This window comes from Balaenoptera ricei, chromosome 14 (assembly GCF_028023285.1).
Source record: "Balaenoptera ricei isolate mBalRic1 chromosome 14, mBalRic1.hap2, whole genome shotgun sequence".
In the NCBI taxonomy this organism is placed as follows: domain Eukaryota; kingdom Metazoa; phylum Chordata; class Mammalia; order Artiodactyla; family Balaenopteridae; genus Balaenoptera; species Balaenoptera ricei.
Genome location: NC_082652.1, coordinates 39,799,874 through 39,824,669, shown reverse-complemented (window position 1 = coordinate 39,824,669; position 24,796 = coordinate 39,799,874). Strand labels below are relative to the sequence as shown.

General features: G+C 39.6%; 1 long non-coding RNA gene across 3 annotated transcripts in view; it reads left to right on the top strand.

The window, feature by feature from the left end:
* Window positions 1–24,796, top strand: part of LOC132347470 (uncharacterized) — a 317,923-nt gene that overhangs the window by 61,957 nt on the left and 231,170 nt on the right. For all 3 annotated transcript variants that reach the window (XR_009497201.1, XR_009497202.1, XR_009497203.1), the window contains exon 3: window positions 15,432–15,485. This is a non-coding gene — a long non-coding RNA (uncharacterized LOC132347470). The remainder of the gene's footprint in view (window positions 1–15,431; window positions 15,486–24,796) is intronic.

The window sequence follows — 24,796 nt, the reverse complement described above, 5'->3', positions numbered from 1 at the left end:
ACCATGATTTCTTAATAAGGAGAAAAAGGAACAGGGTAGCAGTTGGCATTCTGGAATTGCATATAACTTGTAGCTTGTAATATTTCCATCAAAAACTAGTGGACTCTGTCTGGTATTGAATTGGAGTTAGTAACTGTAGTGATAAATCACTCTATGGCTTTACTTCCCCTCCAAGTTATTTTGAGTTTCATTACCACATAGGTCCTCTATGGAGGTATGTCATGTGTGCGAATGTCACTTAGCACCTAGGACCTATAATACTGCAAGAAGGCTGACACTGTAGACTGAGTTCATCTTTCCAGCATTCAGGTAGAACAACACTGCAGACTTAAAGTGGGACAAATCCTTTACTTATGTGGAGGCCATTTTTAAAGCAACACAGGTTTGTAAGAGTATTAACAAAATTTCCCATCTATTTAGATACAATTCAGTTTTACGTGCTTGTTTTACACAGTTTGTGCTATTTTTCCTGAGTTTCTTCAACCTAGGAAAGTAAATATTAAAAAAACCCAAACCAGACATGCATATAATACTTGGTATGTGGTGATTACCATTAAAGAAAGATAAACTAACAGGTTTCAAGGCACAGACAGCATATTAAACAAGTATGTATTATAATGTCAAGGTGAATTGTTAATTCTGATCCAGTAGGAAATGATGCTCCTCATTTTATTGATTTATTATTTATTTTATTTATTAACTGCTTATTACAGTTTGCTTTTAGGCAAAAAAAGAGTTTTAGGGAAAGGACATGATTTATACTGCTGCCCTTCGTTACCCTGAAGAGTTAAATGTTATGTCAACTTTTCAACATTTGAAGCAGAAAGAAATTCAAGCATGAAATTAATTTACCTTAAGGAGAACTAATAGCTTCTTCAGGTTCTGATGTCACCATCCTCCTTAGCAAAACAACCAAAGAGCAAGAAGTACCCATATGTTGGCTTGTTGAAATGTTCCAACTACATTTTCGGCTTTTCAGATGATAGATATGTACCATTTTATGCAAAGAAATGTCACTCGGCTTGGAAGTTTCAGGTTCCAATAGAAGTCCCCAAGAGATTTTATGTGATTTAGACACACAGATAAGAATCTTGTGCAGGCTATGTAAGAGGACACAAGGTGGGGACAGGACCCACTCTACATGTGTGGTGACAGAAAATAGTCCCCAAAGATATCCGTGTCCTAATCCTCAGACCTGTGAATATGTTACCATACATGGGAAAAGGGACTTTGCAAATGTGATTAAATTAAGAATCTTGCGATGGGGAGGTTATCCTGGTGGGCCCCACGTAGTCACGGAGTCCTTATAAGTGGGAGGCAAAGGATCAAAGTCAGGAAAAGGAAGGTGACAAGGGAAGCAGAGGTTGGAGTGAAGCATGTAACTATGGAAGAAGAGGCCATGAGGAAAGGAATATTGGTGGCCCCCAGGAGCTGGAAAAGGCAGGAAATGACTCTCTCCTGGGGCCTCTGGAAGGAATGTAGCCTTGCTTTTAGCCCAATGGGACCTGTTTCAGACTTTTCTGACTCTGAGAACTGTGAGATGATAAACTTGTATTGTTTTAAGCTACTAAGTTTATGGTGATTTGTTACAGCAGCCATAGGAAATGGAAACCCATGTGACCCAAAGCTCCTTTTTTTCTTTGAAGGAAACTCCTGAGAAGTAACATGGTGAAGGAGAAAGAGAAGTTGGAGTTCAACAGATCATTGTCCAAATCCTGATTTTGCCACTTCCTGTGTGACCTTAAATAAGTTATTTAACATCCGTGACCCCCAAGTTTTTCTCCAGGAAAAGGGGTCATAATGAGAGTTAAATATAATAAGATATGTAAAAAGCCCAGAGTAATACCTAGATGATTACCTTCAAGATAGATCTCCAAGAAATGTTCCCCCCAACTCTCCACCAGATCACTGAAGATTTATTGCACAAAAATGGTCCACTTGGCAATTTCCACCCTGGTTAGGAGCCCCCCAGAGCCCTGGGAAGTTACCGACCCTGGCTTCTCAGTGTGAGTCAAGGCAAAAAGGCTTCCTTGGAGATTGGGTCCAAACCAGAAAGCTCAGAGGAGCTGGGGTGAGGGTTTGGCATTCTCTTATGCACTTCTGACCTTTCCTGCCTCACTTGTCTATCTGCGACCCAGGGACAGCACCGTCTTACCCCCAGCGGCACTGTGTTGATTCATGAAGAGGTGAAAAGCCCATGTGTTCACAATTGGGGCATGACTGCACTCACCTGCAGCTGCCTGGGTCTGGAGACTAAATCCTGGGCTTGTGGGTTCTGTGACTCAGGCAGCACAAGCCATTGCCTGCTTGCGGTCCAGGCTGCCTGGCACGTTCAGTGTTAGCAAACCAGGGGCCCACATTTCCAGGCGTGGGCTTGGGTGCCCTGGAGAATGTGAACTGCTTTATGAAGCCACTTTCACTAGAGAATATGGAGCGATGCCAGAAAGGCAATATTTGGTTGGAAGAAAAACAAATTTGTAAGGATCGCACATAGGAAATGAAGGTGGTTTCTTTCCTCATACTTGAAGTCTCACGATCCAAGGTGAGACGCAAAAGGACAAATCTTTGCCGCTAAATGTCTTCAGGAGATGCCTTAAAGTTTGTCCCTTTCTGATATGTGGAATTTGAAGACAGTTGGTCTCTGTCTACGTTGCCTTCTCTAATCTTTAAAAAAAATTTTTTTAAAGTCATTTTTAGTAGGTACAAAGAACACAATTCAATGCCTTTATCAAATCCACAATAAAGTTAATTTGACCTGTATTTAATAATCTGCATGATTGTGATTGTTCCACATGATAATTAGGCATAAATGGTGAGCAGTTCATATAAATTCCTGTAATTCTTATTACTTGTATACTACCAAAGCATCTTTTTATGATTTTTAAAATTTTTAATTCCTTAGCTTGGAGTGGCCTATAAAGTACCACTGTTGCAGTTTAAATTTCTTCAAGCACAGTGTGTATGCTCTGGTTCTCCAAGAAGCAGATGCCAAGGTGGGATTAGATGTGCTGGAGATTTACTGGGGGAAATGGCTGTGAAGCGTAAAGGGGCAGGGTCAGGGTCAGGCCCGGGGAGCCTTCAGACCAAGATGCACCCTGACACCTGTGAAGGGCAGGGGAGGAAGACAGAAGGTTGGGTGGGAAGAATCGCTGACTGCACAGCAGTTTCAAGAAAGATGTGGCTAGGCTGGCGGGGGTGGGGGTGGGATTGAGGAGCCCAAGGCACATGTTAAGAGGAGTCCCAACTCTCACAGGAACAGGCCTGCACTGGTGCCCCACTTTTTGGTCATTGGCTGGGAGCAGTCAGCTGGAAGCATGGCCTAGGCTTGACCACCGTGGTGGATCCAACTGGGCCATCAGTTAGCTATGCCCCCGTAGCAGGAGAGCTGAGCCAGGCATTTCCATGGTCACACCATACACACTTATGCATATTAAAAGGCACGGATAGGGAATTCCTTGGCAGTCCAGTAGTTAGGACTTGGTGCTTTCAATGCCGTTGTCCCTGGATCCATCCGTGGTCGGGGAACTAGGATCCTGCAAGCTGCATGGAGTGGCCCCGAAATATAAAAATACGAAAAAAATAAAAAATAAAGCACAGATGTGTTTGTGTGTGTGTGTGTGTGTGTGTGTGTGTTAACTGCAGGCAGTCAATTCCCGGGATCCCCTATTCCCATACCCTTTGCCAATTTCTCACATCTGAGATGCTCTCAGTCACCATTCAGGTTTTTCCCATCAGAATTGGTCCTGGGCTGTGGATTCTGCTGCTTTCTGTCTCCAGGGAAAAAGCAAGGCCCTGATGTGCTGGTTCTGTAAGGATTTCCAGGACAAGGGCATGGTTTTCCTATGTGAGGAAAGGGAAGAAGGGTTGAGAGAGCACACTGGATTCTTGGGCTTCGGGAGTCTTGGGTTAGAGAGAGGGATTTGGTAGACTCAGAATCTGTGTTGGGAGTGAGAGCTGTGGTTGGAAGAGGCAGATGGAGCATTTGCCAGAACCAGGCTACCAACAGTCACAGCGGGTGGGCTTGTCATTCTAGAGGGAATATGGGGAAACTGAGAGGGGTATGTCAGGTCCATCTGTCCTGATCCCTGCCAGGCACCCTTACACGACCAGGCAAACTTCCCTGAAGGTAGCTTGTTTTACCAGCCTGTTACCAAATAACTCCTCAGCTGCCAGCTGATGCCTGAAACTCCTTTAGCTGCTATAGAGCCTTTTATGCCATAATTAGAAAAGTTTTAAAGCAGTCCTCTAGTTTACTACACTACAGTCGATTGCCTCCTAGCTAGGTGTGTCTGTCCCTCTTTAGACTAGGAGTTATTTTGGTGCAGAGACTGTGTCTTTTCCTCATTCAGTTTCCAGCACCTACAAAATGCCTGGTACAAAATTGATTCTCAATAATTTTTTTGTTGAATTGAATGGAATTGAATAGATGCAGATACTTCTGGGAGAAGTACCATAGCAACAAAGATGGAATCACGTCAAAGTGGATAAATACCTGGGAGTGCAACACTTTGAATTCAAGTCTCAGTTCCAGGACACTCTACCTGTAAGACTGTATATGAATGTTTTATCCTTTCTGCATTTTAATTTCCTACTTACAAAGTGAGACCAAAGTACCTTTCCCTAATAAACTCAGTATTCCTGTGAGTATCAAATGATAAAGAAAGGACTTTGAAATGTAAAAGTGATGGAAAAAGTTATATTATTTTTTTCTTGTTTTGGGGGGTACTTAGGATTTAGTTTAAAGGTAGCCAGTGCTTGGAGCCAGGAGAGCATATGGAGAGAGGGGTTTAAGGATACTCAAATCTGCCTGGGCATGGAGGTATTTTAGGCCACGAAGCACTGTAATTGCCGGTTGCAGGAAATTCTAGATTAAAAAAAAAAACTCTAACTTTATTATACAAAACATGAAATAATCCATGGCTCACAACTAAATAGGCAATTCCCCTGGTAGCTTTTATGCTTTCTATAAACAGGAATAAATGCTATTGACTCAATATACTTGCTTTAATAATAAATCCTATAAACAACGTAGCCACCCTTTTATTGCTGGAGAATGGTGTTTGACTGAAGAAACCTACTATTGTTTAGCTCTTTATGGTTTACCAAATGTTTTAATGTACATTACCATTTAGATTCGTCATAATTACTCTGAAAAGGGAAAATAATAGTTTTCATGACATGTCACCACTTAGTAGTTCAGAGCTGTTAAAGGAATTTTACAAGAAAAAATCAGGTGGTGGTTAAAAGCTTGGGGTCAGATAGACCTGGTTTAATCCAGGGTTTTGCAACGTGCTAGCTGTGTGACCTTGGAAAGTAAATAACTTATCTCAGGCCCAGTTTCCTGTTCTGCAAAATGGAGGCTTAACTATAACTCAAATATTTTCTAGGTAAATGCAATAGCTCCGCATTTGGATTTCAAAGAGGGAAAAGGATCTTGATTTTGGGATGAGCCCTAAGGACTTTCCCAAGTAGTAGTGCTGACATTAGATTAGCTGACAGGAGGCATGTGAATTCTTAGCACAGAGACTGTCACATACTACATTCAATAAATATTCAATATTAGCTTTACAAATAGTTTACAAAGTGTTTTCACATACTTCACTCACTCCTCCCAATAACCTCATAAAGCTTCTCTTTACAAATGAAGAAACTAACACTCAGGGAGCTTATCTTTGTCCCCGGTTACATACCAGCCAAGTGTCAGAGCCGGATCTTACACCCGGCTCAGCTAGTCCTCTAGCTGTGACCACTGCCTGTCCCAGTCAGGACAACACATCACCAGCTGTGGTTGTTAAGAAAAAGTAGATGATGGGGGCGGGGGAGGGGTATCCAGCCACATGGACAACCTACTGAAGAATGAGAGGATCCTTTGCCAAAGGATGAGTGAAGTTAGATGGAAAAGACTCCAGTTTCTGTTTTCTCTTTTCTTTAGCGTCAATGAGCAGACCTATGACCTGAGAGTATTTCTAAGACCTTTGTAAATTCTTAGCAACCCTGGTATTTGATCGTTTGTGGCATGTATGGGAATTTAGAGAAAATGAATCCTGTTGGTTAGTTGACATTTTGAGTAGTATTTAATTACATTTATTTTCTGTCATAGAAGTTATATTATTACTAAAAATTTGAAAAATGATACAGGACCTCTAATATAGGTAACAATATAAGTGGTTTTCTTTGCTAGACGCAATCTCTATTATCATCTCAATGCCTTTGAACATTCTTTTCCCTTTTTTACTGTGTGCAATTCTATCATGGTTTGAAACCCAGCTTTACACTTTTTGGAGGTGTTTTTGTAGAGCAGTGAGAGGAAGATTATCTTTGTTAGTTTGGAAGGAGTTTTGAGGGTCATGTTAACATACTGATATGTGCAAATATACAGGCCAAGTTAATTCAGGTGTGGGAGGCTCGTAGTGCAATCAGAACACGGGCAAAGGAGGCTGCCATGAGGAGAGGAGCAGTGGAAGGGGCTCCCTTGGAGTTCGGCTCAGGATCACTGGGAAAGTGATCACACTGTACCCACATGGGGTGATAACGTGGTGAGACAAGAAACTACAAGCAGTGACTACAAAGTAAGATTGGGTGGGTGAGGCGAAGAGAAAGAATATGAGGACAAAGAAGTTGTAGAATTTACTCTGGTTCCCTAAAGAGAAAAAGATGTGAGATAATCCTTTAAGTCGAGGAAAGCCATAGAAGATAGTCAGGTAAGACCTATTATTAGAGACGAAAAGAAAGTAGGTGTGGTCATTCGTTCACTACCCCACTCACCTCATTCATTCATTCTTTCCTTCACCTGCCCAGAAAGAATGTTTAAATACCTGCTGTAGACTCAGCATGTCCCCAGATGCTTCTTTTTGGGAGGAAATGATGACACAGTCCCCATCTGCATGGGAGACATTACAAACCCGCTCAGTGATTGGAGAGCACATAGACAGCAGCCTGTATATAAATTCAGAAAAACCTGGTGTCATCTGTGCTGAGGACCCATAAAGTCATAGGAAGAGTGACAGTCAGGGGAAGGTAAACTTCAAATATGCTTACAGTTTGCCTAAGGTGTCCGTGTGTAGAACTCTCATAAATTTAATGCTCAGGAAAACACCTGGTCCACAACCTCGGGAAGGGAGTCTCGTTAGCATCCTTCAGTGATGCCTACATGAGAGAGTCGATTGGGTTTCGCCCTTGCCTGGACTCGGTGGTAACTTGTGATGGAATACATTCTATGCGTAGACAGTTCTGGCAAACCTAACTTCACCAAAGGAAGAACCCTCATTCCTTGCTGAAAAGACCTGCTAACTATGACTTAATGATGTACCGCTAGCAGGAGGCCAGAAGTCTTTATGATGCCTGGACTAGGCACTAGGAGCTCAGAACTTTGAGGGCCATAGGGAGCTCCCCATGTTTGACTTCAGCAGCAGAGGTAGTTATCTATGTTTCATCTGTAAGGTCCTTTGTCAACATGAGGTTGTGGTGTGGCGGAGAAGTCAATATGCCCAGAACTGTGCATTGTTCAATTCAATCAACACCTAATGGATTGAATAGAGGTCGAATAGAAGAGCTTCCAGGTGTCTTTTCCTCTCCAAATGACTTTTTCTCTGCCTAGTAACTGAATACTTGAGTTGACATCATGCCAGTGTTAACTGTTAGTCATATATTTTCTAGATAAGTGACACTAGCTCCCCCTTTGGATTTCAAAGACGGAAAAGGATCATGAATTCGGGATGAGGCCCTGAGGACCTTCTTAAGTAGTGCTGACAGGTCTCCGGATGGGTTAGGGATATTCTTGATATTAGGAACTGAGCAGTCTAGCCCCACAAGTGTGAGCACGCACTACCAAATCTTATGAGGCCATTTGGTAACAATATATTTTGTTACGTTTTTCAGATGTCTTCTTGGGTGGCCAGAATATTAGCCCTCAGCCTGGGACTGGGTGGTTAAAAACTCCATGGCTTTCATATTAAAACAGAAATTGAAGTCAAAACAGGATCTATTTCCTGTAGTCCTCTTCCCTCCACCTGTCTCCTGCTTACCTATTTCCATTGTACTCACAGCCACTAGTCCTACTTACATCATGTCTTAAAGGCCAGTGAGATTTGAAGGTCTGTGCCAGGAGCTTATGTTAGATTTGGATCTTCTTACAAATAAAGCCACTACGTCTGGGTCTGCAATGCTCTTTTCAGGATTCTGGGGAAGAAAGGAACAATGCTGCTATGAAGATTATCCAGCTCCGTTCCCCACTTACCTGCAAGTCCCTACGTAGTGACCAAATGATTTGCAAGTGAGCTATGAAGAGAGAGACCTGCCCTGTTAGAGGTTTTAAAGTATGTATAAGGATATTTTGCAAGAGCAGCAGAACAGAACAAGTTCAAAAGGACAGAGGAAACATGCTCCAAATCTGTGGCAAACAGGATTTCATTGAAATTTACAGGATTCCTTGGATGTGTCTTTGATTCATGCACTGATTTCCCAACACTTTGAAACTATTTCAAGCAGTGTTTAAAGAAACAAAAACTTTTCTCTGTAATAAAAAATAAGTTATTCTATTTTATAGACAAACTGAAAATTGACTATTGTTTGAGTGCTTTTCTTTTTTCAAATGGGGGGAATGGTTAAAAGAAACTTCATTTTTTCTCTCTCTCTTTCTCTCTCTGCCACTCCCCTCTATTTTAACTGAAAATGAAAAACACACCATGTGATTTAGCCAAAGGAAGTTAAGGATGAATCTTTGGGGAGAGGAAGTAGTGCAACCGGTTATCATGTTAATCTTCCATTATATGAGTCAGGCTCAGAGCCAGATTTGCTGCTTATACCGAAGAACAGAATGTGAATGGTTAAAAAAGTTCCCTCCATTCTTCAGATCTGGTGCCTATAGGTCAGCTTAATATGTTTTCTAGCATCCTTGTCCTGCACACATACTAAAAACCTAAAGTGACTGGAGATAAAAGTCAGATTATTAAATATGAAATGCCTCCTCCTTTTTTCCCCTTCAGTAAATGTCTCTGTGTAGTTAATTATGAACATAAGCCACCTCAAAATTATACTTCTATGTCAATGTTTCTGGACAGTTCTCTCCTCTTGGTCTCTGGCTCGAATTTCCTATCTGTTAATGTGAACAATAAAAGGCCCTGAAGGGGCATTAAGAATACAACATAACGATGATTTTAGTGTGGCATGGAAGTCAGGATGTGGGTTAAGTTGGGGGAAAGGTGCTTCCCATTTTTCATTTGATTCTAGGCTTAGTTATTGGTTTTACTGTCTTTGAAATTCCTCTTTTCATCAGACCTCAGTTTCTGTATTTGAGTTGAGTTCAATAATTTAGCTTAGTGATGATAATGTAAGTGTACCTTATTTTATTGTTGACTTATCCTAACATGAAAGGAATGATTTTAAAAAATAGAATGAATGGGGGACACCAGGAGAGGGTGTGACATCTATTTTGTCTCCCCCAGTAGCCAGCTGTGAGTCTTTCAACAGTTCTAGGTCGGTTTCTTCAAATATGACACAATAAGGTTGTAGCAAATGACCTCTAAGGTCCCTGAAAGATGAAAATGAATTGCATTATTCTGTCTTCCAGCTTTTGATTCACCAGAGCTTCACTCTTTGATTCACTCAGTAGTTATTTACTAAATGTCTGCTACGTGTCAGGCCTGCTCTAGTTGGTGGGGATTCAGGAGTGAACACTAATGACAAAATTTCTCTCTTAGAGAGCTCATATAGACAGACAATGAGTGTATGAACAAATACATGTTTTGTCAATGGTAAGAGATGTTATGAGGAAAAATAGAGCACAACACGTGAATAGAGACGGTAGTGGTGGGGGGCAGTAGAGTTCTCTTATACAGGGTGGTCAGGGAAGTTTTCTTTTATAAGGTGACATTTGCACAAGATCCTTAAGAAAGTGAGAGAGCATGGCCAGCAGAGATCGGGAGGAAGAACAATCTAGGTGGAAAGAACAGCAAATGCAAAAGCCCTAAGGTGGGAATATGTTTTATTTGTTCAAGGATGAGCAAAGATGCCAGTGGTCATCTTTGAGTAAGGAGTCAGAGTGAGTAAGGAGAAGAGTGACAGAAGATGAGCTTGGGGAAGCACGGTGGGCAGGGCAGATCAGGGCAGTCACTGAAAGACTTCTGGCTTTTTCTCTGAGTGGCATGGGAAGCCATTGAAGGGTTTGGAGCAGAGGGGTGACATGATTCGATATACTTTTTTGGCTGCTATGTTGAGAACAGACTTAGGGGAGTAAGGGCAAAAGCAGTGAGACTAGTTAAGAGGCGACAGCAACAATTCAGACCAGAGATGATGGTGACTTGGGTTAGGGCAGTAGTGATGGAAACGGTGAGAAGTGATCAGATTCTGGGTATTTTTAAAATGTAGTGTCAACAGAATTTACTGATGGATTAAAATGCAGTGTGAGAAAAAGAGAGGTGTTGGGGATGACTCTCATATTTTAGTGTTTGGCAACTGAAAGATTGGGGTTGCTATTTTCTGAGATGCAGACGAGTACAGAAGGAGCAAGAAAGTCAAGAGTTTGGCTTTAGGCATATTAAGTTTGAGATGCCTAATAAACATCCAAGTGGAGATGTCAAGATGGTAGTTGAATCTGGAATTCAGGCTGGAGATAATAGATGTATATAATCTCTCTCTATATATATTTATATATCATATGTATATTATATATAAATATTTGGGAATTTCCATTGTATTGATATTATTTAAACCACGGGTCTGGATGAGATCACATAGGGCCCAGGCCAATAGTTTTTAACCTTGGCTGTACATTAGAATCACTGTGAGAGCTCGTACATGTATGGATGACTGGGCCTCATCCTAGACCAACTCTGGCCTAGAGTATAATGCTGGGGGTCCGCCCCGGCACTGGGAGTATTTAAAAGCTCTCCAAGTTATTCTAACATAAACCAGGGTTGAAAACCACTGACCTTGAGAGCGAGTGTGGATGGAGAAAGGAAGAGACCTGCTTCCTGCTCCCCTACAGTGTTTAGAGATCAGGAAGTTGGGAGGAACCAGCAAAAGAGACTGAGTAGGAGCTGACAGGGAGGTAAAGGATGTTGTGTCCTGGAAGTCAAATGAAGAAACTGGTTCAAGAAGGAGACAGTGATCAACTGTGGAATGTGCTGCTCAGAGATTAAGATAAAGAATGAGCAGGGATCACTGGATTAGGTCACGTGGAGGTCTCTGGTGACCAACTGGTGATGTGATAGGAGTGAGGCCTGATTCTCTTATTCTAGAGGGAATTGGAGGAGTGGAGTTGGAAGCAGTGAATAGGGGTACAGAGGAATGAGGTGGAAGCTGGAGGGGGACTGAAGGGTAAAGGGAGAGTTTTTTAAGAAGAGACACATTACAGCATGTTTGAAGGTGATCGTAGGAGGGAGAAAAGCTGATGATGCCGGACAGAGAGGCGACAGTTGCAAGAGTGAAGTCCCTGAGAAGTCCTGGGCGGGGGTGGGATCCAGGGCACAAGTGAAGGGGCCGGTCTTAGATCAATTCATTCTTTTGGCAGCAAAGAAGGCAGAGTACATGTATACAAATGTGGATACACTGGTAGATTTGGTAGCGGGAGTGTGTAGAAGTTAATTTTATTCTCAGTGTTGGAAATTTTGTATTTGGAGATTTGGAACATACTAGATTAGTAAATTACATAATCTTGAGACTATGCATGCTTGTAGCCTTCAGAGGCATACAAATAGATGTCAGAGAAACAAAGTAAAAAGACACTATATTAATATAGCCAACTATCTTATAGATATTTAAAATTATGTTTTAGAAGAATATTCATTAAGTGGGAAATGTTTTCAGCATAGTGTTAAGTGAAAAAGGTATGAATAGTATGCTCCAAATTTAAAAAAAGTATGAATGGTATGCTCCAAATTAAAAAAAAAATACTTATGTGTATTTATACATATAACAAGACAGCAAAATCTTATCAGTTCCATCTGGATGGTGAGACTATAGGTAACTTTTATTTGTACTTTTCAGTACATTATTAACTTTATATAAAAATTACGTGTTTAGAAAAAACAAATAATACAAAGTAGAATGTACTTAAAATACAAAAAATACAAAATACAAAAATAGGACTATTTTTTCCATTTTCACAGTTGTTCACAATGGAAGTATAAATTTATAGAATTTGACTCTACAGATTGGATTAAGGTTTACAATAAACTCACACCTCAGAGGAAATATACTCATAGGTTCTGATTTGGGTTATTCATGGAAAATATTTGATGACTAAATTAGTACACAGCTCAGTTATCTTGCATCTCAGAAAGGAATTGTAATTAAATCTACCATAAATCAAACTCTGGATTGTAATCGGGGATTCAATTTTTTTTAAGTTTTGTTTGTTGATGTAAAATGTTCAGTGTAATTGTTACTTTTGCCAACCAAGGGCGTTTCTATTTCCTCCTCTGCCTAAGGTTTTGAGATTTTTCTGAGATTCCCTCTGCTGTCCTTATTTTAGCACTGACTATGGCATGACTTCTGGAGTAATTAGGTGACCACAATTAAGAGGCAGAACTTCTCAATGTCATAATCTTTGGTAGTAAAATGGCACTAGCACTCCAAACTGAGCTCCCATGTTTATGTCATTGTAATGTATCAATCATTATGGCTAGCTGGTTGTTGGATGTCACCAGCTTTTGGTGGCCTGATGCTTATAAGCAATGAACAGTCCTTCTACCCAGACACCAGTCTAACTGAGTCTTCAGTAGAATCCCAATGAAGTTACAAGAATGTGCCATAGAGATGAGGACGACTATGTGGACAGAAAAGCCTTTGGAGAACTGACTGGAGATAAAACATGACTGTTTGATTGGCATGGGATAAAGACAGAGAGAAGGAAGAATAATGGTGACCTCCAGTAAAATGAGTTATGTTCTTCTTTATCCCTTCTAGATTCAAAAAGGGTTACAGACCTGCTATCACAAATGGAAAACTTTCAGGTAAACAGACAACAGTTATGATACGGTGCCATAGATCCTTCAAAGATGGCACCTGTAATAAATCATAGACTGAGGGTCTAGAGACTGACTGTTGCCATCAGGGAGCTAGCATTTTATGGATGACATCAAACAGGACAGCAGGGCATTTCCAAAGCCTGAGTCAAGAATCAGCATGCACCTCCAAGAAAGAGATAAGTTCTTCTTTGGGTTTTTCTCACAGAAATCACTTAGAAAAATCAGTGTGATTTTAATGTTGGCTACATGGGTACCATATAATACATTGTAATACATATGTATGTATTCTATTATATAATATAGTCTTACACAAGAATATAGAGTATATTCTTACAGAATTCTGTAAGTTTAGAGGATTGAGCAGAAGTGTTGAGTCTCGGAGACGTGCCATCAGAGGATAAATATTACTTGCGAATTAAAAGGCACTGGAGCAGTGAGCTCTGTCCTTAGTGCCGTCATCAAAGCTTATTGCGGTGTATTGCTGCCAGCAGGCCTCTCCACACCAGCAGGTGCCAGGCACAGAGAGCCCCGCTTCCTCAGACGTTGACCCCGTGTTAGGGAATACGCTGACGCGTTATGTTTACTCCAGGAATGAACAGGGAGGCTAATGCCCTACTCCCCGAGGAGCAGCCCACGTACCATAAAGGTTTTATAGCTGTTCAAGATAGACTTCAGGTTCATTCCTTCCAGATTCATTCACGCGGCAGGGGGGGCGGGGGGGAGAAAGCAAGGGAGGGCATGGTAACAGTAGGGCAATGTTTAACTCAACAGATTCCAATGTCTCGGAGGTGAAGATGATCAAACCCCCAACTCCCCACCCTGTTGGCTCTACACACAGAAAACGTCAAGGGTGGGCACACTGCCAGGTGTTCCAGCGAGCAGCTGAACTGAAACAGACCTGCCCTGGGAAGGGAGGGAGAGAAATAGAGCCAAGGAAACCTAAGAAGGAAAAACTGGCAAACTACCCCTATAGCTTTGCCACTGACCCATTTAAGTGTTTGTTACGGTGAGAATTAGAAAATATCTGAAATGTTATTGCTATTAGTATTATTATAGTTTTATCAGTTAAAATTTATTATGTGCTAGACACCAGGTTAAGCATTTACCTGCACTTTCTCAGCTGTTCTGCTCACCCTATGAGCTAGATTCTATTATTATCTCCCTTTTATAGAAGAGGAAACTGAGGTTGAATAATTTGCTATTTAGTGGAAGAATTTGAAAGTAGGTCTGTTAAATGTGATTAAAACTTGAGGTGTGTGGTATCAAGAATCAAGGAACTTACTAAAGTTGCTTTAAGTTGTAGGTCCTTTGTATGGAAAGGAGTCAATCTCTTGGCTACTGAACACTTTACAAAAGTTACTTCATTGTTTCCCTATAGAGTAGATATTAATTTTCCTGTTTTAAGGTAGAATCACGAATCGAATTTAGGTTTGCCTAAGCCTAAAGCCTCCCTGTTTTCATAACACCTTACTGGGAAGAAAAGGGAATGGAAAGGAATCTCCATTTTCAGTGAAAATGGTGGAGAGATGCATGCCACGAGGAGCCACATTTATAGATAGTTCAGATCTCATTTTAAGCAGTTGATGCAACTCCTTCTCATGATTACTTATGAGAAATACTGCTTGATTTGAAGTTCACTTTCTTTGAAGCTGCTAATAAACAATAAAAATCTTAAGATACATAGAAGGAGAAAGAATACAAAGCCTAGTTTGAAATTGCAACTTGTTTTAGTTTACAAAGCACTTTCTTAAACTTTGCAATGGTTCTGCCCGTCCAGTTTTATGACTTCCCAGTCTCCGTTTTCTTTTTACAATGAGGAAGCCAACACCAATCCATAAATATTTATTACACTGTGATCATAGCAGCCGCTACCATTTGTGCATCCGGGACTTTACAGGCATTATCTTGTTGGTTCTTCACAACCACACGGAGGGGCAGACAGCCTCTCTTGAGCAGCAAGGAAATTGGGCTTCACAGTGGTTCCGTGGCTTGCCCAAAAGCAGAAAGGTAATAACTGAAAAGGCCAGGATTTGTTAAGCTTGGCCAGTGTTCTTTTTCTTACATTATACCCGTTTTCAAAGCAAGAAAGTTAGATTATCAGCCTCTCAATACTTGAAAGTCGGCTGGAGAACGTGAAACACTTAGAGATAATGTTGATCTCTTTACCCGATTTTACATGCATTGAAACAAAGGCAGAGTGCAAATGATTTATTCATGTTAGATCAAACAAGTTCTTATTTGAAAATTGAAATTTTTCGTTTCAGTTTTTAGTTCTTTCGTCCTAATGACTGGTTTCCCTAAAGACGTGTTTCTGTAACAAAAGATGAAGAAAGTATGACAAATTAGAAAAAAGAGGGGAGAAAAAAAAGGAGAAATATAAGGACAAGAGGGCAAAGGCAAAAAAGCAATTGCATCAACAATGAAGAGTCTAGAGCAAGTAATTACCATTTGTACTTTTCACAGGGGAAAACCTGGACCCAGAGAGATGAGAGAACTTTTCCCGTGAATGAAATACAGGTGAGAGTTCTTTTGGGCCCTTTCCTTCCTGAATTGCCCTAAACCTAGTTTCAAAACAAGATTCCAAGTTTCCAGCATTTAAATGTGCATAGGATAAGATTTATAAATTCCAATTAACTTTCGTGTCCTTGTCCCTCTCGAAAGGCATACATTTTAAATTTATTTATTTATTTATTTATGGCTATGTTGGGTCTTCGTTTCTGTGCGAGGGCTTTCTCTAGCTGTGGCAAGCGGGGACCACTCTTCATCGCGGTGCGCGGGCCTCTCACTATCGCGGCCTCTCTTGTTGCGGAGCACGGGCTCCAGACGCGCAGGCTCAGTAATTGTGGCTCACGGGCCTAGTCGCTCCGCGGCATGTGGGATCTTCCCAGACCAGGGCTCGAACCTTGTCCCCTTCACTGGCAGGCAGACTCAACCACTGCGCCACCAGGGAAGCCCCAAGGCATACATTTTAATGACCCGTCTACTTCGCTGCCCCTGAAGCTTGCCTCCCCCATGGCCTGTAAGCAGAAATACTTAGCCCCTTCCTGTAGGCTCAGTGCCATTCCAGATGCTTGAAAAAGTTAGGGTTTTGATAAAAGCAAATAAAAAGTCTCCTCAATCCATCGGTCCACATTGCGTTGTGGTTGATTCTTGTAGTGTTTGCTGTCATTTCTTTATACTAAAACCAAGCTCCTCCCCTAAGTGACCCTTGTTAAACAATGATTTCTCAAAAATAACACCAAAACAAAGCTGAGTTTACTGTTGTCTCAGTAAGGGAGAGCATGACCTTGAGAGAGTCTTTAAGTGATGTCTCAGAGTGGAGTGCCCTCAGGGGGCAAAGTTGGGCTATTTATGAGGTTTTGGAGTCTAGTTCAATGTAGGTCTTTCAGTCTCAGGGCTTGATTAGGGTTGGGTAAGGATCATGATATAAGAGTCTAGGACTGGAAAATGTAGTAAGGCAAGGATTTTATAGCTGGGGATTCAAAGAATCTTAGAGAGAAACTATCATTTGATTCTACCTATTGAAGAACTGAACCATTTGATATTCATTTAAGTGGGTTTCGGGGGACGTTACTAAAATAAACAATACAGTTTATTTGCAACTTTTATCTTCCTGGGCAAGAGTTTCTCAAAATATTAAAGCCATGTTAATGACTGTTGGGGAACAGTAACATCATGTTGATGTAGATAGTAAGCTGTGTGGTTGTAAATGGTTTTGCTTCTCAGTGTCTCACTTTGTGATCATTGTTCAGCCTAAGCTAAAAGGTAGACCATTAACATCAAGACCAGTCTGGGGATGGTTATTTCACCCATCATGCCTGTGGGTTTTCTTGTTCTTTTTGATGGATCATGTAATGGACATCACAAAACACAAAGAAGGATCATTTGATAGTGGTTATATAGCAACATTTAAGACTCTGGAGATCATACCTCTAAACATTGCAATATGGACCGATTCTATGATCAAGAGTTCATTGTTCACTTCTCAGCCAGGAACAAAGGGCACCCAATTTAAACCAAGAGAATAGAGCCTATCCCCAATCCAAAGTGCCCACAGATTCAGATAATTTACCAGATTACTTACATTTAGGATTTTTGCTTTCTAATTATTTTGAGTAATATTATAGATCCTAGAGAGGTCTACAGGGATCTAAGCACAACATTCTTCCCCTAAAATAGTACATGTTTACCCTCAAGAGGCCAATATTATATCTAACGTGGCTCTATTCTGATCCAACACCTGCCAGATTTCATGATGCTTCCAGGCAAGGAGTTCTATGGCTGTGGTGGCATTATTGAACTCTTCTGCATTTTCTGAACCATGGCATGTAATATTTTTGCAAGTTTCCATTTGAGGTTATCTGGTACTTCTATGAAGCCATTCTCAGAGTGCCAGAGATTATCTCTGTGCAGTTTATATCCGGATTTCTCCCAGTACCTTTTTCTGACTCTGGATGCAATGACTGGCATTCTATAAAAGCTTCTTTGAACAACCCCCACCCCAAGGTTTAATCTCTCAGTTTACCATTAGGGCTAGAATCTTAGTGAGTGCTGCCGTCTGGTATAAAGAGTAGCAGGGATTTGCTCCATGTTATCCCTTTTTCTATGAGCCCCTACCTTTATATAGCCATCTCCTTATGAAGCATTAGACCACCCAGAAGTTCTTTAATTTGTGGACCCCATTCTGAATTGGGGTTCCTGTTGGGGTTTAAGAACGCTTATTTACAAAGTATTCCAAAATTATGGACTATCCAAAAGCATAGCTACTATCAGTGGAAATTTCCCTTCTATTTCTAGCTAGCTTTCAAGCTCTGGTGAGTGCACCATGTTTTTCCATCTGAGCAGATTTTGCTTCTGGTAAGGAGTCATAGTCTTACCTAGAATTTTGCTGAATCAGTGTTAAGATATGACCTGTTAACAAACAATATTGAGTCTGGGTTTTCTAAAGGAGTTTCTAATAAATCTACTTAGGGCATAGATGTTTTATGAACAGAGGTTAAACAGTCACGAATTTCCTATTTTAAGTAATGGAAGAAAAATAACAGGATTTTAAAGTACTATAATGACGACTAGAAATATATGAGGGAGAAAATAGGATTTCATGTGCAGTAAGCCTGTTCGCTAAGAAGTGTGTATTTTCAGTAAGTAGAAAGACTGTACAGCATGAAGGACCATCAAATTTAAAGGATACCCTAAAACCAAGTCAGCAGATATATCTACTGGTTTAGCTGCTGTGATTATTGAGGAGATGGGTAGGCTTTTGCCACTGGGTCAGGAAGGGGTGGTTAGTAAGCTATTGATCTCTCATAGTTTCCATAGAGTTGAGTCAGAATGCCAAGAACTTATCCAGTTAATTAGATTTATGATAATTAGATAGGCCCAGACTGGGAGGTTGTTCGAGAGCTAATGTTAATTAGACCTGTTCATGTTTAGATTCTAAGGGAAGAGGTTTGGTCACTGAGAATTTGGTTAAGTCCTATAATGGAGTGGCAATTAGAAAACTTGAGAATCCATGACACTTGAGTCAGTGAGATTGAAGAATCCTCTCAATTATCTCTGGCCCAGTAAAATTTTGAATGACTTATAGTTGGTTAGGAGTAAAGGATTGACTCCCTTGGGATAAATCATATCCTAGATCAGGGCATGACTTTTACTTTTTCTGTAAAGGACCAGGTAATATAGTCTCTGTCACAACTGTTAGAGTTGTGGTAGTGTTAAAGTAACCATAGACAATAAATAAATGAATGGGTGTGAATGTTTTCCAAAAAAAATTCGTTTACAAAAGTAGGCAGCAGGTTGGATTTGATTAGTGGCTATAGTTTGCCAATCCTTGTCCTATATAATGAAGTTACTTTGACAACATTTTGCCTTCTCTTTGGAAATATGCCTATCCTGAGGTAGAACAGTAAATAGATAGATGGAGACAGTCTTAGAGTTTACCTCATTTTAGAACACAACAAAAGGTTTTCCACATACTGCAAAAGAGTAGGACAACAGGGAGAGTTAAGGTCCTTGTGGTCCTGGTTGAGGATTTATGGAAAGCAGCAGATGCCTCAGAAAACCCCTGGAGCATCACGGTCCAGGTGCATTGTTGATTTGCCTTAGAGAAGGCAAACAAGTATTGACTATTTTGAGCTAAAAGGACACTAAAGAAAGCAGAACACAGATCTACAACTGTGTAGTATGTAGTCTCAGGAGGCACTTAACACAAAATGGCATTGGATTTAGTATCAATACTATAGGGAAGCCTTGAAAGATTATCTTACTCATGATCTGATGAATCTATACCTTGTCTATTGGGGTTTTTGCCTGGAAGGACAGGAGTGTTACAAGGGCCAGGATAAGGTATGCTGAGTCCTTTTTCTATTAGACTTAATACAATCAATTTTAGTCTTTCTTTAGCCTCTGATTTAAGAAAGTTTTGTGCAAATTTGGGGAGAACTGGGTTAAGATGGGTCTTGGGCCATGGCAGTGAGAATGTCTTGTTTGGATTTTGATGGACCTGTAACATTGTCAAGTGCTGGATCCCTGAAAATATCACCAAGACAACTTATAAGTAAGATAAAGTTGTTTTGGGGACTTCTCCGGTGGTCCATTGGTTAAGACTCCATGCTTCCACTGCAGGAGGTGCGGGTATGATCCCTGGTCAGGGAACTAAGATCCCACATGCCCTGTGATGCGTCCAAAAAATAAAAGAACTTAAAAAGAAAAAAACAGATAAAGTTATTTTCCCCTAAGCTATTAAGGAGAGCACTACAATGACAAGAGTTTTAGCAGTGTCTCAGAGGGTGGGAGGGCAAGGTGGGCATATTTATGCGTGTTCAGAATGTGGTTTAAGGTGGGTCTTAAATTATGAGGGCTTGCTTAGGATTGGCTAAGAATCCTGATATAGTAGTTTAGAACTGGGGACATAGAGAGATGAGGGTTTTGAGGTGAGAGATTCAAAGAGTCTTCAAAAGTAAATTATCATTTGTTACTATTTATTGTAGAAATGAATGAGTTGATGTTCACTTAAATAATGTAGTTGTTTGAACGCTTATCTTCCTGGGCAAGAGGTTCCTGGAATAGTGATGTCATGTTGATGAAGACAGTGTAAGAGTAAGGCCATGTTGATGTAATCAGTAAACTGTGTAGGTGTAGATGGTTTCCGTTCTCACTTTTCATGCCGGGATTCCTGTCTCGGATTCTGGTCCTTGAAGAAATTGGGTGCTGTCAAGTTGTTAGGACTACATCCTGTCTTTCACTCCATTCCTTGTAGTTGGCTCTCCATGGTTTTCCACAGCACCACCCTCCCCACCTTCCACCTGATCCAATCCGTAATCCATTTATTTGCTGTACTTTGTCTATTCCTCTTGGCTACATTTCCTTGTCTTTAACCACCTGACTGACTATGAAAAATTCTGCCAAAACTTTTGCCTGTAACCTTTTTTCCAGATTCCACAGCATGATATAATGGATGTGAGTCTGGGCTATGTTATTTACCAGCTGCAATACATTTACCCTCTGCCTCATTTCCTTCTTTTTTTGTCTATAGTGGGACCTTTCATGGTTTCCTGACTCCCTTGTATAGGTCTGTCTAGTCTCTGACTCATGGCCATCCCTCATTTGGTCAGTCTTGCCCAGACAGAGCTTCTGTGCAGAAAATAATGTTGTGAGCAAAAGCTAAGCTCTAGAAAAACCAATCTTGATGTGAAATATATTAGAGTTAATGCTGTTTTTTTGTGAGTAAATTCTCCCAACTCTTAGATCTTAGTTCCAGATCTGTCATTATCTGTGTGACCTTGAATCAGTTACTCTTCCCTCTCTAAATCTCACTTAATTCCTCAGGTTTAAAATTTTAACTGCAATTTTGACCTGATAGGAGGATGTTTTTGTAATTCAGGTAAGTTAGACTAGAATGGTGGTAGGGAGATGGAGATAGACCCTGAAAATCAGCAATTTTAACAAGTTTCCCAGGTAATCTTTATACTTAATGAAGCTTGATAGCCTTTATATATTTTAAAGCTATGTTTTTAGGTGTTAAAAGGTTCAAACTTTCACATTTTCTCATTGGAGTAAGCCTTTTTTCTGTATGAAATACATTTCTTTCTTCACATTTAATACTATTTGCTTTAAGTTCCCTATTGTATAATAGTAATATTTTTATACCTGTTTTTTCTTAGCTAACATTAGCTTGCTATCTTTTCTATCTTTGTTTTTAATTTTTCTGATTTTTGATTTGAAATTGAAAATTCAAATCTCGAAAAAAATTTCAAAAATTATTTTGTTTTATATGTAACACATGTAACTGAAATAGAGTTGGATTTTATTCTCCCACAATCTGATTGAGAAATTTAACACAGCTGCATTTCTTGTGATTAATGACATATTTGGATACATTCCTGACATCTTGCTTTATAGTTTCATTTGCCACGCTGTCCTCCTCATTTCTCATGCTCCCTTCCCTTTCCCATTCATCTTCCCCTCTCTTTCTCTCTCTTATTCCTTCCCTGTTTTTTAATATGTTGATCTTATTTTCTTTATTCTATTTTTCTCTAGTGGTTTAGAAGTTCAGGATCCTATTCCTATTCTTCTAGTAGTTTTACTTAAAATTTAAAGGACATATTTAAATTTACCTCATTATCTAGGTATCTCAAATTAATCAATATTTATATCAGCCTCTGCTTGCTCCCTCGCTGCATCAAGACAAGAAATTTAGCATGCTTTCAGTTCTCTCTGCCTTCTTTCAGTCTGCCCCTAACCTTCCATGTTGAGACTATCCAGAATTTTTAGTTATTATTTTTTCATACTAATAATTATTTTATGTAACAATTTTTTGTACTAATAATCATTTAGAAAATTGTAAAATATACTGATTCATTTGCTCATCACTTTTTAATTTCAAGTTTTGCATTTTTTTCTGAATAATTTTTCATTTTTATTGAGTATGTAATTAAATAATTCATAGAATGTGTGGTCAGTTTATTGAATATTTGTATGCTTATGAACTTTTAGTTCTGATGCTAGTTTGGCTAGGTATAAGATTCTAGGTTCAAATTTCCTTTAAAACTTCTGAAAAATGAATAACAGAAAGATGACAAAAAAACTTAACCATCTGGAATTTAAGAGATACTCTTCTAATTAACCCTTTGATCAAAGAATAAGAAAAATGGAAAATTCAAACTAATTAAAACATAATTTAGAGGAAAACACTTCATACCAGAACTTATGTTACACAGATAAAGCTAAACTCAAAGGAAATTTTATAGCCTTAAGAATCTTAATTATTAAGGAAATAACATTGAAAACGGTGGAGACAGTTGCAGTTGGATTGGAGTTGGGAAGAGAGGACAGCAGGAATGCATTCAAGTCACCATCTTCCTTGTTGCTAGCACTTTTACTGTTTAATTTTTATTATTTAAAACTTTGAACAATTTGGAATTTATTTTGGTTCAAGGTATCAAGATGGATTTCACTTCATTTTCTCCTCCAAAATATCTAACCAGTTGCTTCAATAACTTTTATTACATAATCCATATTTTGCTCTTTAATATGAAATTCCATTTCAGTCATAGAATGAATTCTCAAATGAACTTTGGTCTATGCTTGCATCACCTATTCTGTGCTATTTATCTGGATGTACGTTTTGGCATAGCTCCTGGCTGTTTCAATTACTATACTTCTGTAATGCATTTTGATATTTGGTAGAACAGGATCTTTTTAATTCTTATTTTTTACATTTTAAAGGCTCTTTGTTGCATCTTTAATCTTTTAGATGAATTTAAAATATTTTTTCAAATCCTAAAAAAAAAAACCAAATGGGAATTTGAATGGAATTGATCGTATAGATTAAATAAAGAGGAATTGACATCTACTGTATTACTCCCTCCCAAGAACAAATCATTTATTCCCCCAAATTAAAAAAAAAAAGATTTAGACTTCCAGTTTTTGCTCCAACATATAAAGAATTTGAAAGTTGTCACTCTCATTCTCAAGCAAAAAAACTGAGCAAACTGAAAATCAATAATTCCTCTTAGATCCATCAGAGAATTGAGGTCACAGGGCAAACCAACACTCCCAAAATTGGGGAGACAGGCAAATACAGAGAATCACAGCTTACCGGGAGCAGAAGCCACAGGAGCCAGGAATTGTTAGGAAAACTGAAACTGACATTGCTGAACTGCTGGAGACTGAGTACAGATTAACTTGAGAGTGAAAAACTTAGTGGGGTGGCGGCTTCCCCAGGCTTTCATGAGTTATATCTTCAGAAGCCCTAAAAGGTTCTCTCTTACAGTGAAGACTGAAGACAAATTCCCCATGCTTCCAGCAAGGTGGAGAGGGGAGGCAACCACTTTGAAATATGCCCAGGGGAAAAGTAGCCATTTTGAAATAAGCCTGGGGCATTCTGTTCTCTGTTTGCTCTCAAAGGAATTTACTTTACGAGTCAAACTGAAGTGGAAGAAAGGGAATATCCAGCTGTAGGCCCTGCTAACCTTTCTGTCTCATCTGAGTGGAGGTGGGGACTGAGAAGCATTGTGAAGGTCACAGTCTAAGGATGCAGGCCCAGTAGAGATTGAGATCTAATCATAGGATTACAGAATGCTTGCCTCCACCACACACCTTATCAAGACATCAAAAGGGCTCCTGTATAATAACAGATTACCGCTGAAAGGACTGCAAGGCTCACACTCTATTTAAGAAGGAGTTTCTAGGGAAACTAAAGTACAATAGGGGAGACAAAAACAAGGACACTAGAGGAGACTGAAGCCTCAGACACCTGTAACTACAGCAAACAATAAGCACAGTGTAACGTCTAGCCAGATAAACCCTCACACAAATGGCCTATTTACCTCTGTTCCTATTACCCAGTACATTATATCTGACTTTCAACCACATTTAGAAGGTATGCTAAAAGACAACAAAAACAAAAAAGTCTGGAGAAACAAAGCAAGCAACAGAACCAGACTCAGATATGGCAGAGATTTTGGAATTATTACACAAGGAATTTAAAATAACTATGATTAATATGCTGAGGGCTATAATGAAAAAACTGGACAATGTGCAAGAACAGATAGATAGTATAAGCAGAGAGATGGAAACTCTAAGAAAGAATTAAAAGGAAATATAAAACACTGTAACAGAAGTAAAGAATGAACTCTGATGGGCTCATCAGTAGACTGCACCCAGCCAAGGAAAGAATTAGTGAGCTTGAAGATATGTTGATAGAAACTTCTCAAACTGAAAGGCAAAGAGAAAAAAGAATGAAAAAAAAAAAGCAACAGAATATTCAAGAAATGTGGGACAATTACAAAAGTAATACATGTAATAGAAGTACATGTATTCATGGAATACATGTATTCATGGGAATACCAGAAGGAGAAGAATGAGAGAGAAGGAGAAGAAAAAATATTTGAAGTAATAATGGCTGAGGATTTTCCACAATCAATGACAGACACCAAATCACAGATCCAGGAATCTCAGAGAACACTAAGAAGGATAAAGACCGAAAAGTTTACACCTAGGCATATCATATTCAAACTGCAGAAAACCTAAGACAAAGAGAAAGTCTTGAAAGAAGCCAGAGGGGGAAAAACACCTTACCTACAGAAGAACAAGGATAAAAATACATAGAAATTCTCTTCATACATCAGGTAAGTAAGAAGAGAGTAGAGGGAAATATTTAAAGTCTTGAAAGAAGCCAACCTAGAATTCTGTATCCAGTGAAATTATTCTTCAAAAGTGAAGTAGAAATAAAGACTTTCTCAGACAAACAAAAATTGAGGGAATTTGTCACCAGTAAACCTTCCTTGCAAGAAATACTAAAAGAAGTACTTCAGAGAGTAGAAATA